Raw genomic sequence first — 14,225 nt, 5'->3', positions numbered from 1 at the left:
TAATATACTTTTCCATAATCTATTATAAAAATATGGGCCTTATAGAGCACAGCTGATCTATAACTTTATGAATACTCCCTTGAATGGGAAAATAAAAGGGAACCTCCAATGATGACAATTGCCATTTAATAATCCCAGTTATTTCTCACCATCTCTTGGGGAAAAAAAGTATTGCCAAAGAGATTGTAATACCCTGGATGATGGCTAGGTCTACCATTTAAAGGGGTTGTTTGCTTCAGAGAACTCCTTTGTATAAGCTCTGTTATGGTAAATGACTGTAATGGTGGTCCTCCATTTGGGACTCCACTCCATTGACCATGGTAGAGATCCACCTCAAACAGGATTACTCCCTTTGGAGGAGCCATCTCATCTGACCCATTTATTTTGGTGTTTCACCCATATTCTAGATAGGAACTATTCACGTGAACAGATGTTGTGCAAATTGGACAACCTATATAATTTAGATATTGTCTTTGCCAAAGCAAATTCTGCTTATGGCTCTCCTTTTGGGTAAGGAAGACAATTGGTCGTGCACAATACATGTGAATGGGTACAGCTATGGAGTGTAATATAGACCATGATATAAGCCCATACCTAATGAATAGGAAATTTGGATGTCCAGGATATAAAATTTGGCTGTCCTACTGTAAGGCCATATTTGAAGGCTATTCTGTTGTAAGTTCTACTCTAGATTGATCTTGGCAGGTCTTCCCACTGCTACCATTGGTTTAAGAGATGGATTATGTATTTATTATTTCTCTGTTATTTATTAATGTATACATATTGTACTGTATAGAAAGAAACTGAATATTGCCTTAAAATATTTTAATATTTTACCCCAGATATTTTGATCTATTGTTAATAAATCTCTGATTAAGTTCTACCTTTGTGTTTGATCTTGAATCACCTTCAATCTATTTCTAAGCTTGCTATAATTTTGATGGACATGTCGGTTGCTCTGTAGAGAAATCTCTACAGTCAAGTTTTTCTATTTGCACCGGGATGTCCTTCTAGGAGGAAAGCTTTGACATCTAGATTTTGGGATTACATAACATACTGTGACCAGTCCTACAACCCCTCTATAGCACACAAATCTTGGTGGTGTATAAATGTTTGCCATAGCTTATATTAAAGGTAAAATAAACCAAACTAAATTTTGCCTAAAATTTTCTTTAAAAAACTTTTGCAGATTAGCTGTATACTAAAGCAACAAACAGTCCAACCATTTAATGAGCAACTAACCCCCTTGTAGTAAAGCACCATGAAATTATCCCATAATACACAATATTATCAAGCAAGGACAATCTGGAGAATAGATGTGCTTTTTTTTTTTTTTTTACCCAGTATCCCTAGCGGAGCAGGAATGACTTGTAAGTCTCCGTACGCCAATGTAGGCATACACTCTCCCTAATGTGTATGATTATCCCCTGACCCTGGTCTATAGTCTCTCACTCTGCCAAATCAGTATCCCTGCGCTATACTGAGGAGGTCCAAAAGACCGAAACATCGCTGTCCACATGGTTACACATGGAGCTAGGTGGACCCCATTTACTATAATGGGTTACATCAGCTATCTCTCCTTTTAAAACTGAAACTGAAGGAGGAAAAAGTCCTCCAAGCACCTCTTTTACCTCCACCAATTTTCCACCCGCATTACAATGGAGAATCCAGTGCAGATGTGAAAGTAAGCCATAAACCGCTTTCAACATCTAACCAAGACCTCAACACTGACCATAGTTTTAAAGACCTGGCTTACCCTCAACTTGTAATCTTTGGTTGTCACCAGGTGTGGGGAAAAAAATTCACCTTGATGCCATTGGTCAAGATCTGAACAAATCAGAAACCTCATTCAGCGTTCCACAACCAATTATGTAGCAACTGATATATTTCAATTTATTCTCATTTCAAGGGTTTGTATAGTTTGTATAATATCTGCCAAAGAGCTGCTCATCTTCTGGAAGACCTGCCTTCTCTGGAGGACACAGCTGATCAGTTGACTTCTGTAGGATCCATGTAATATACTACTGTGGGTACCATTAAATGAGGGACCCATGAAGAAGGGAGGGGTTGTCCATACAATACAACCACAAACAATTTTCACCCTAAACATGTCCATATCACATATTGAAGGAGAAGCCAAACTTTATGAAAGGCATATTTTCATCTAGTAGGATAAGCTATCCTTTGTGGGGGTGCAATCTGTAAGACCCTCTCTGATGTTGATAATGCAAGATTTGGCTTTTTTCTTGGAAGGGATTGTCTGGTAGGAAAAACTTTTTTGTAAATAGCTAAGAATGGGTTAAAAAGAAACAACACTTATCTTACCAATCTACCACTGCTTGAACTCCACCACTTTACTAGGATCTGATCTCTACTTCTGGCAGTGGCGGATCCAGGCTTTGCGAGGCCCTGGGCAATTGACTGTGGCAGGGCCCTACTTACAAAAACCCGACATGTAGGTTTTTTCTGTCCGCTTGAAAAGTCGGACATCTTTAGGACAGGCACGGAGTGTAAAACAATGCACCCGATGTCCATTTAAAGGGGCTCTATCAGCAAAATTATGCTAATAGAGCCCCACATATGCGTGAATAGACTTTAAAAAGGCTATTCAGGCACTGTAAATGTTATATTAACCCCCAGTCCCGTTTTTAAATAAAAGCATAAAAACATACCGTATTTTTCGGACTATAAGGCGCACCGGACTATAAGGCGCACCTGCAAAAAATGCCTGCTAAGGCATCTAGGTTCATATATAAGGCGCACCGGACTATAAGGCGCACCATATAGGGTGCGATTATAGGATGCACCAGATTATAAGATGTGCTGAATTATAAGACGCTGTACATTGGATATTGAATGAAGCACAGTTATGTCACTGGGCTGCTGCACACAGAGCTGTACATATCACAGCTTCTGTATACGGTGGCCGTAGTGCTCAAACCATTTACAGCAGGGGTGCTCACACTTGTATAGGGGTTGAGCTACTTATAAATTGACCATTTTAAAATTATCTACTGTGTGGGCAGAGGCTTGGGCTGCTGTGTGAGTGGGGCCCACAAGTTTACCAAAACTGGGCGGGGCTTAACACGTCTTAGGGGCAGGGCCTGCTCTGATGCAGATGTTCTGATTGGCTCATAGCACTGCCCGGGCACCCAGCACAGAGCCAACACCACTGCCAGTAATGCCGGTGCCCTCAGCACAGACCCCCACAGACCTCCTGCCCGCGGCTGCCTGGAGAGCGGGGAAGGCAACATCCCCCAGAGCTGCCACTGCTTCTGTTCTGTGTGAGACACAGGGGACAGAAGCAGCAGCAGCTCCGGGGGATGATGCGCTCCCAGCTCTCCAGTGTGACACAAACTAGGCGGGGCTGCGGCCCAGGACCTGCCCACACAACAGACTGCTGTGAAGAACACGTAAGGCAGCGAGGGGGCGTGGCCAGCAGCCAACATGGCCGGACGCTGTCCTAACATCGTGCCACAGAGTGCAGCAGTCACACAGCGGTCACTTCGGCGTGGTGGAGAGACCAGCGACAGCACAACCGGGACCCAACCAGTTGTATTGGGGAAGAGACAGCTTCAAATTGAGTTTCTGCAACTCTCATTAGAGGTAGGACAGATCCATATATAAGGCGCACTGGACTATAAGGCGCACTTGCAATTTCTGAGAAAATTCTAGTATTTTATGTGCGCCTTATAGTCCGGAAAATACGGTATATGCAAATCTTACTGAACGTGCATCGGGGGCGGGGATGCACGATGCCGCGTCATCTTCGGACACGCCTGCCTCTTCTTTCTTCTTGAAGCGACGCCCTCTGGTCCCGTTTCTTCTGCCGGCTTCCTATTGGTTTTCTTCCGGCTTGAGGTCTTCAAATCTTGCGCCTGCGTAGTAGCGCTTCCCTCCGGATCGCTACTGCGCAGGCTCACTCACCATTTTACTTAATGGCAGTTCGCAAGCGTGCAGTACGCTCGTGTAGTTCTACGGGGACTGGCAAGTGAGCCTGCGCAGTAGTGCTCCAGAGGGAAGCGCTACTACGCAGGCGCGAGATTTGAAGACCTCAAGCCGGAAGAAGACCAATAGGAAGCCAGCAGAAGAGATGGGACCAGAAGGCGTCGCTCCAAGAAGACAGAAGAGGCAGGCGTGCCCGAAGATGACGCGGCATCGTGCATCCCTGCCCCCAGTGCACGTTCAGTAAGATTTGTTAGGATATGCCTGGTCATCCAATAGCTGGCTGAAGCAGATCATAGCTACAGAAGTCATTTCCAAAATCAGGAGTGGGTCCAAAACACAGAAGTAGCAGAAATATTTCCATTATACACACACAGTCCCTTTCCTGAAGGAAAATACTGATCAGAAACTGATGGTGTAAAAGTGTCCTTAAAGGGAGTATATAGGCAGGAAAATCGGTATCAGACTAATGACAGTACATTGCAGGTTGACTTCTATACTTTCCAAAGGTGTCTTTCTTATTCTGCATTGCAGCTCCATTTTCATGAAAATCAGCCTTTAATTCTTATGCAAATTGTCTGAAAAGGGTTTTAGGGGCATGTCTTCTCCTGCAGGGGCTTCACTCTGCTCTAGATAACCACCTTTAACAGCTAGCCAGGTCTGCCCCCATTGCTTGAGTGACATCTCCCACTTTATCGCACTTTGTCTGCAGTTGGGGATGGTTATCTGGAGGAGAGAGCAAAGCCCTGGCAAGAGAATACACACCTCTGAAACCCTTTACAAATAATCTGCATACAAATAAAACACAGATTTTCATTGCAATGGAGAACAGGAACAGCATCATTGGAAAGTTTAGAAGCAAACCTACAAGGCCACTGCCATTAGTTTGACAATGATATTCCTGCTAATGGGTTTAATTTAACCCTTAAGTGCTATCATGATGTCTATCATAATGATATGTGTATGATAGTGGTGTATGATAGACACCATGATAGTACTTAAGGGTTAAGCTCCATCCAGTTGACTGTGTGCTTTATCAGTGTTTCTAGCCATGTTTTTCACTCCTAGCACTGTGACCCATTATTCCCGATAGGCCCCATACCTACTTGTGTATTATCATGGGTCTATCTAGAGCGCCATGAGCCCGGTCCAAAACTCTATTCCTGTCTGTTCCGCGGCCCAGTATTATTACAAGACATCAATATCATCTGCGTACCATTTGTGCCATTTTCCACTGCCCCCTTAACCCGTTTTTATTTATTTTTACCCCAGACAGCCCCTTAACAACTGGTTTACTATTATATGACCATTTTTTCATTCCGGTTGCACTCATGCAGATGATTCTCGCTGTATGCAAATGACTCTTGGAAAAACCCTAATAAACAAAGCAAACAGCGACTGCACAGAAGTGTCTCTTTAATGTAAACTTGTTACTTGGGTAAGTAAACAATGCCGGTGTCGGCCCACACCTGATACATTCCATTCCACTGAGCAAGCCGGCCGCTGCTGAGATTCAGTTGCTATAATATGAATGGGTGGATCAATTTCTAACCACCTGCAAAGCTCAAGAGCTTAAGCCAGAGATTAGGTGCGTTTTGTCAGCTTCATTGTAAAGCAGGAAGAACAGATTTACTTAATGGTCTCTCCTCAATGATGTCTGGCTTCTGCGACAATACGATTGAAAGTGACACAGGAAATTGGCTCCTCGTGTTAGTATGAAAAGCATTTCTGCTGATGACCGCGGCCCGTGAGCCATTAAGGAGATGGGAGTGAAGAGTCTATTGAGCATTTTTCACATATTTTCTTTGTAATGTACAATAATCAACTGTACGATAATTGTTTCATGGTTAGTAACCGGACCCGATAGAAATGAATCACCGGCTAATCTATAGCCCTTAAAGAAAAATAAGCCAAAGCGACAGACATTAGCCGCCCACTCCACATCCTCAGGAATTTCATGGGATAACAGGGATACTGTAGTATGGGGGACATTAACGTAGGCTGTAATGACGATAATCCGACATCATTTCTTTCCGTACATTTTTATGAGGCCTTTCTTTTTTGTGCACTTTAAAGGTCATTTAGGAAGGAGACAGAATACACAATTTACTAGAGTCTACGCCTAAGCTGGCATTTCATAGGGTTTGTGAAAAATGTTGTTACCTCAAAAAACTTCTGAACCATACTAAGACCCCTAGTCAGTGGCATAACTAAAGTCTTGTGGGCAGTGGTGCAATCTTTTGTCTGGGGCCCCCTACCTCATCCCTATGGCAAATTCTAGATAGTGATGGTAACGGCTGCTAAAGAATTTAATCCACCTTAGTGTGGTTAGGGGAATCTGTGGGTCTCCTTGGTTTATGGGTCAGATAGAACCTGTAATGTCAATACTGATGCCAGTGCTTATGGGCCCCCTAAGGCTCTTGGGCCCTGATGCAACTGTGCCCTCTGCACCCCTTAAAGGTACGCCCCAGACTATAACTTATTTCAGTTGTCTATATTATATAGGAAATTTTCACCCGTTCCTCACTAGCATAGATTTCTGTGTGGAGCCCTGTGTATGAAACGGTAGTCTTAATAAATCTGACCCAGTGTCTGAGAACTGCTGTAGTATGAGGATCAAAGCTGATATGTCTTGTTGAATATCCATATGGATGTATTGTGTACCTGTGTTTCACAGTCCTTATTCCAGAGATGAGACCCCGACTATCCGTGGTTCCACTGAATGGCCTATTATTGTATATAGAGATAACTCTCCGCCACTTGCTTCTGGAATAAAGTAGAACAACTCTAGAACCAGCAACAACCCATAAATCCAATTAAAGAATAAAGTAATTTCTTCCAAAAATTAAAGCAATAAAAAACTTCAGAGCCGGCTGAGTTCATGCATTTTCATATGGTTCATTCGGAGTATTTAGCTCTAAAATATATCGCCCAGGGGTCTGTACAAAACTCTTAGCAAACTATCTCCAGCAAGAAAAGAGTTTGCTGTTACAGATCTCTTGTACCGAGCCGCATATTTCCCAATGACCCACATATTCATTCACATTCTTATTTTCCATCTCAGACATCTTTCCACTTAGACAAGATATTATAATAATAAAATCTACAATCTATAACCTGCCACATATAAGCGATACCAGGATTATAGTTTTGTCACATTGGAAGAGCCAACCAAAGCTTTATAGGCTTTATAGGTCCTCCATAGTAAGAGATGTTCTTTGTAACCAATCTCCGCTGTAAGAAATTAGGTTTGTGAGCCCCACATCTATAAACTAATATCTCTTAGTAACATAATTGGTTCTCTAAGCTGGACAATCCCTTAAACTCCAAGGTTTGGCCACTTCCAATTTCGTCTCTAGTGCTAGTATTACCAGCAAAAGGCCCAGAAACCTAACAGACTTCAGTAGATGTCCATTAAGTCCATCAGGATTTATGGCAACGCTCTTGGAGTTTGATCCATATTTCTGTTTTAGCACAATTAAGAACAGGGGCCAAGACTGTAATGTGGGAAGAGCCTTATTGGCAACGGGGGCCATGATCGTGATATGGAAAGAGAAATTTTTTTTTTTAATGTAGATTGTGAGCCCCATATAGGGATCACAATGTACATTTTTTTTCTTTCATTTAAGTATGTCTTTGTAGAATGGGAGGAAATCCATGCAAACACAGGGAGAACATACAAACTCCTTGCAGATGTTGCTCCTTGCGGGATTCAAACCCAGGACCCCAGCGCTGCAATGCTAACCACTGAGCCACCGTGTTGCCCCTTGGAAAGAGAATATGTAACAATGGGGACCATGATGATAATGGAAAAGAGGTGTAGTAGTGCCGTTAAAATTGGGGGCATGATGGTGATAGGCAAAGAATCTTAGTAGCTCCATTAAAAATAGGGACCATAATGGTTATGAGGAAACAGCCTTAGCCATGTTAAAGATCTGTAGTAGCTCCATTAAAAATATAGACTATGATGGCGATATGGAAAGAAACGTACAGCGGTTTTCCAGTTTCCAAAAATTATCTGTAAATATATCCACAGCAGTGCTAAATAGTCACTGATCCCTTGTGCACTCTTTGCTTGGCTTTATTTTACTTGCCACTCCTGAATCACTGTTATTTTCATGCAGTGAATCTGTGGACAAACTACATTTCCCATCATTCACCTGCCTAGATTCTGTATTTGCTACTCACAGTAAGTGGGGTAAGCTTGCAAATGAAACAACACAGTAGTATGTGACCTCAGATGTGGGAGTGATTTATTACCTGTGATTTCATAGGAGGGTAGAAGGGACGGGAAAAAAAGAGTGAGAACAGACAGATGAATCATGGGAAATGTAGTTTGTCCACAGATAAATAACAGTGATACAAGGAGCACATAGTAAAATAAAGCCAAGCAAAGGCTCCACAAGGAAACAATGAGTATTTAGCACTGATGTATTTGCAGATCATTTTTGGAAACTGGATTAATGGCTCAGTTTAGTATAGAGGCCATGATAATAATGTTCTCATTAACACAGAGAATAAAGAGTAGAAGTATCAGTCATTGGATGAGCTAATTAGTTAGGTAGACGAGAATTTTTTACAAAAATATTCCAATATGTAATCACAATAAATAAATAAATAAATCACCATTGACTATGGCCGACTTCATTTATCAGGAAGAAGCATCTCTCCCTTTCCGGAACAAATGATTACAGAAAATTTCTTGAATACATAATTATTAACAAACGATAAGTAATGACTAATGACCAGTTTATTGAAATAATAGAGTACAGGGGACTGATATGCCATATCATGAAAAATTCCCACTTACTGCCAGTAGAGCTGGAAAGTCACGCTCACTTTGTTTTACATAGAAAAGCAAAGAAAACACAAAAAGGTCAAAACTATTATCTCTAATAGCCTTTGAGAATTTGCACAGGAAGGAAACAGCCAAACTAGTGGTGAATTCCAGACATCCCCTGCATCAGTTATCACTTAGAGAAATTCATGCTCATCGCCTATGAAAAATCCACTTCTCAAGGGAGTGTTGACTTATTCATGAATTCTGCGAGATATTGCCTTTAACTTTCATGTGCACCTTTGCTTTAAGGGATGTCAATGAATTTCAGCGGTGTGACATTTTGATAAGAGGAAACATAAATAGCAATAGAGAATTGAAACATCCAATAACTTACACCGGGAGATGTATTGCTACAAAGCTAAAATTTTAAGACTAAATTTTAAGGTCTCTGGTCACCTTACTAGGCAGGATGATTGGTATGGGTTCCACCTCTGGGGATATGCCATAAATGTCTCAGATTTTCTCTTTAATCCAAGTATCCATTCTGTCATGTGAATAAAGTGTTACGTCCTCAGCCGTTCATACTCCTGCACCGTCCTCTGGCTGCATTATATGGCGCTTATGATTACCTGCTCCCAGATTCTTGTCATTCTGTGTTGGCACTGTTAGGGTTACTTCTGTGTGCTTTGTGATTGACAGCTTAACTGGCAATCAAGTCTGGGGTAGGTTCTGTAATACCTATAAACAGGTCATCAACCCACATACACGTTTGCTGACTATTGTCTCTCTGGCCTTGCTAAGTGTTCGTCCCTTATATTCTATTTACTGACCTCTGCTCTTTGGCTTTTGACTACTCTTTTGGATTGTGATTTGGTACTGTTTTGTCTCTGGTTTGACTTTTACTTGTTGACTCTTCGTCTGTGTTGTTTTTGTCTTGTCCAGTTCTATGTTACACTTATCCAGAGGAGGGACTGTCGCCCAGTTGTCCTCTACCACATAGGGTAGTTGAGGCACGTAGGTAGGGACAGGAGCTGGGGCTGGGTTGAGTTTAGGACTCACTGTCTCTGTCATTTCTTCCTTCCTGGTTTCAGCAGTAGCCACAGGAATTGCTTAACAGGCAATTCCCTAACATAAAGGTTTAGGAAGCTGAGATATGAGCAGCTCTTTGGTGAAGTCCTCAAGCTGGAGATCTACTTTAGTTGTACTTGGACAAACTTGGGACATGAAGGTGATCACTGTTGGTTTTCTTTCTCCGGCTAGAAAAAGGCCATGAAAATCCTTTACGCTTGTACTCTGCAATGCATACATGCTACAGGCACATAGAGGGACAGATGAAGTTCCTTTATGTTTTTTGAGATTCCTCTTGGATGTGATAGCAGGAGCAGAACACAAAAAGTACTGAATGCATTTTGATGTTAGACTTTAGAGTCCCTGGGGAAGGCAATAAAACCAGTGGACACTCACCAAAGCTGAACCTACTTCACTACTTGAAACCTAAATGATAAAAGTGTTGTTGTAACAATATTGGGGGTGGACCTTCTCACTCAAGGGGAGAACAGAAGAACCACACTCACTCGGGTACATCAACAAACTTTATTTGCACAACGCGTTTCGAGCCTATCTTGCTCTTTCTCAAGTGCATACAGATAACCTTCCCACAGTGGATGATGGGTGTCTCACACAACCCCACCAGGTGAGCGGCCATTTGTTTCTGCTTACCCTGAATTTTTTATTCAAAAAATACTACACCAAGGTCGGCTCGGTGCCTCTCTTCTTTTTTGCTTAAAAGTGTTGTTGTATCTCATATTATCAGACATTTATATACATATATGATAATAAAACTCCTATGAGACTTTACAACATGATGTAAATGATATGGAAACCATTTTTGATTGGAAGATCTATTCCCATTGGCCAGTGGTGTAACTAGTGGCAAAGCTACAAAAAAAATATCACAGGTTACCTTGCAAAAGTTCAGCTTTGGCCCCCACAAGTTCTCATCAGGCCTGAGAACCATGGCCCATCTATACCTTTCAGCAGCAATGCCAGGACTCAGCCAAGCCATATGTTTTGCCCTCTCTTCTTCTCCAAAAATATATCTATAAAACAACTTTTCTAACATAGCTAGCTTACATATAATACTCTAATTATGAGCTATATGCATAGTATTCTACATCTATAATGCAGTCACCAAATATTAGTCAGACAACCAGTTCTGCACAATAAAAAGTGATTCCAGTGCACTTACATCTAGTGATGGATAATGGGAATAGCGTAAACTCTCCTGGATAGTGCGCACAATTCTATTACCTACCGACGTGTATGCTATGAACATACTGTAACCACTTCTTTTCCTTGACTATATACTGATCTACCACTGCTTTTAGCATTAAAAGTTTAATGATCTTGCAACAGGAGGGGGGCATATTAGGCAGTTTGTGTATCAGAGGGAAGGGTAGAAAGAGTTAAAAGGCACCACCTTCACCAATTCTTTCCATCCTTCAGAAGGTGCTCAGTCACTGATTTTGACGCCATTGGAATTCTTCTTCTTAGCCTCTACCGTTCCTGTGCAAATGGCATTGCTAGTTTCAGTACCGAATATATTAATTAGATTGCTACTGTCCGGTGGGTGGTCTCTGTCTGTCTGATCCAGCCCAGGATCGCCCATTTTGCAGTAAAGAGCCAAGTTAGTATATTGGGTGGTGAAAGTAACAGAAGTCATTGCTCAGGAACCAACGGTGCCAGAACCAATGGATGTAAAGTGTCAGAGTTGGTGAAGGTCCTTTGGAAAACATATACCCTTGGCCAATGCAGAGTAGAAGTAGCTGTCGGTTGATCTAGCATAGGACACCTTTAAAGAGACGGAAAGGCTCTTGGACATGGCCGTAATACAAAGACTGGAGCAAATGTAGCTTACAATGGTAGGTAGAACCAACCAGAATATTCTACGAAAAGAAACGGTTCAACCATTCTGACTTATTGTAGAGTTCTTCTTATCTGGAGTTTTATCTTTGCCTCTAAACCTTATTTAAAGAATTCTTAGAACACATGGTTGTCGTCCTAGAAAGCCTCGGCATGAAGTAAAGTGCATCTATGCGATGACATTATCTCTACCACAATGCAGACATTTCCTGTGTGTGAATTCCTACAGAAGAACTGTGATAGGGATCACTGAAAACAATAACACAGTATGTGTCACTGGAAGTATGGATTGAAGAGAATTTCCCTTTCTAGTCTCTGCTCAAATATGATTTCACTGACTTCAAGTTATTATCAGTAAGAAAAAAAAGTCAGAGCAAGAAAAATATCAAAAACAATCGCTCAAAAGAGAAAAATGTCTGTAAATATTTGTCTAAGGAATGTATGTGTGTAACGTATGAGGAGCCAGAACTTGTGACAGGCTGGACATCTTGGCTACGTTATATATGAACTTGGTACTGGAGTCACTTTATGTGGCATAAAGACCTGGTTCTATTGGTGGAACATCAGAATTTTCTATATATGTGCATAGATTTGACCTGAAGCTACTTCAGAATTTCCTAGAAACCCTAAAAGTAGATAAACAGAACCAAACAGAATAAATTTGTAAAATATATTATACTTGGTTATTTATTGATATAAGAATATTGCATTGATGTGAGTGGCAAAAGTATGTGAACCTTTGCTTTCAGTATGTGGTTTGACCCCCTTGTGTCTCAACGTTTCCAGAAATTGCTGGCCTTGCCCATAGGCTGGAAGGAATTTTAGCCCATTCCCCTATAAATAGGTTCAACTCTGTTATGTTGGTGGATTTCCTCCCATGAAATATTTGCTTCAGGTCCTTCCACATCATCTCTATTGGGTTAAGGTCAGAACTTTCACTTGGCCATTCCAAAACTTTAACCATTCTCAGGTAGAATGACTTGTGTGTTTGGGTTTGATGTATTGCTAGTGGGGAAGGTAGCTCGGTAGCAGCAATGGTGCGGACCCAACCAGTCAGACAGGGACACAAAATCTGGTGCGAACAGGTTAATTTAGTAAAAACAGCAAAATAAATAAACCTTCAGGTCAGGCACAAAAATTAGCAAAATAAAATACAGCCTTAACTTCAGGCAAAAGGCAAAACAAAACTCCTGCTTGTCTGAGCTCTAACTAATACAGAATAAGGCTAACAGTATGTGTAGCTTACTTCTGGCCACACGATCAAACAAAACACAAGTCCCATTTTGGTCACACCGAACTCAGTTCTCCAGGACAGACCCAGGCACCTCCATTCACTCCCTAGATCTGCCTTGGAGTGCAGGCTGGGCAGCCTTTTCTGGCCCAGTAAAGAGCCTATGACCCGCACCTGGGCTGAAGCCTATTCCAGACCCGCCCAGAACCACATATATCTCAGAAACCTGGGGGAGATATACCGTGACTCCAGCACTCTGCCTGTCACCTTCTTACATGCTGTATAACCCGGATTCTCCTGAGATCCAGTACACAGATAGATATCCTGACAAATGTATTGTTCCATTAAAGATGGCAGGCTGTCTTGGCCTAGATGCAGCAAAAGACACCCAAGCCATATTACTACCACCACCATGTTTCACAGCTGTTCTGAGGTTTTTATGCTGAAATACAGTAGTTTTTTTTTGTCCATACAACGCTTCTCATATAAACAAAAGTGTCCATAAAACATATGGGGAAATTCATTATACCATCTGTACCAGTTTTCTGGCAGAGATGGGTGCTAATGTGGCATCTCTGGTGACAAATGTGTCCCCCATTCTGTGCCTCGCTGTTAGGATTGGGTGCCACAGGTTTCCCGTCCTGCGCATAGCGCCACCTGTGGGCCAATCCAAACCTCGCCCTCGGCGTTGTGCAGTAAGGTGTCTGGAGTCTAAGTCCAGCTTTAGGCCCACTGAGCATGCTCAGACATTTTGGAGCCACTCAGAGGCTAAGTGCCATTCTCTCCCTACTGAGCATGCTCGGGCATTTTGGAGCCACTCAGAGGCTAAGTGCCATTCTCTCCCTACTGAGCATGCTCGGACATTTTGGGTCGGCTCAGAGGCCAAGTCCCATTTTTGCCATACTGAGCATGATCGGTGATGTCATGCCACCGCCCCTGCTGGGCGGGGACTAGCCTTTAAATAGTGTGAGCCGACGCCCGCCGGGTGCTCACACTTTGACTATTACTTTGAGACAGGAGGTCAGGGCTAGGTTCCTGTTAATGCCAGGTTGCCAGTTCAGGTATTCTAGTTAGGATTCCTGTGTACTGCGGGTAGGGAACTGAATAGCCTGTTAGTTCTGTCCAGTAATATTGTAGCTCCCAAGCTATTGTGGAGCCCTTTGTGTTTCTGACCAGGGGTGACATTTAACCCTTGGCAGCCTAAGTTGCAGCCTATACTCAGGTGCAGTTCCCCAGCAAGTTACTGGTGAACCATTGTTGCCACCTGTTCACTTTTAAGCTGCACAAAAACACTTGCCCAGTGAAGTCAACTGGTGTAAGCCTCATTGCAGTCAATTCACACCAGAA

The sequence above is a fragment of the Leptodactylus fuscus genome, chromosome 6 (assembly GCF_031893055.1).
Source record: "Leptodactylus fuscus isolate aLepFus1 chromosome 6, aLepFus1.hap2, whole genome shotgun sequence".
In the NCBI taxonomy this organism is placed as follows: domain Eukaryota; kingdom Metazoa; phylum Chordata; class Amphibia; order Anura; family Leptodactylidae; genus Leptodactylus; species Leptodactylus fuscus.
The sequence above is the reverse complement of the archived record's forward strand: the minus strand, read 5'-3'. Positions refer to the sequence as shown.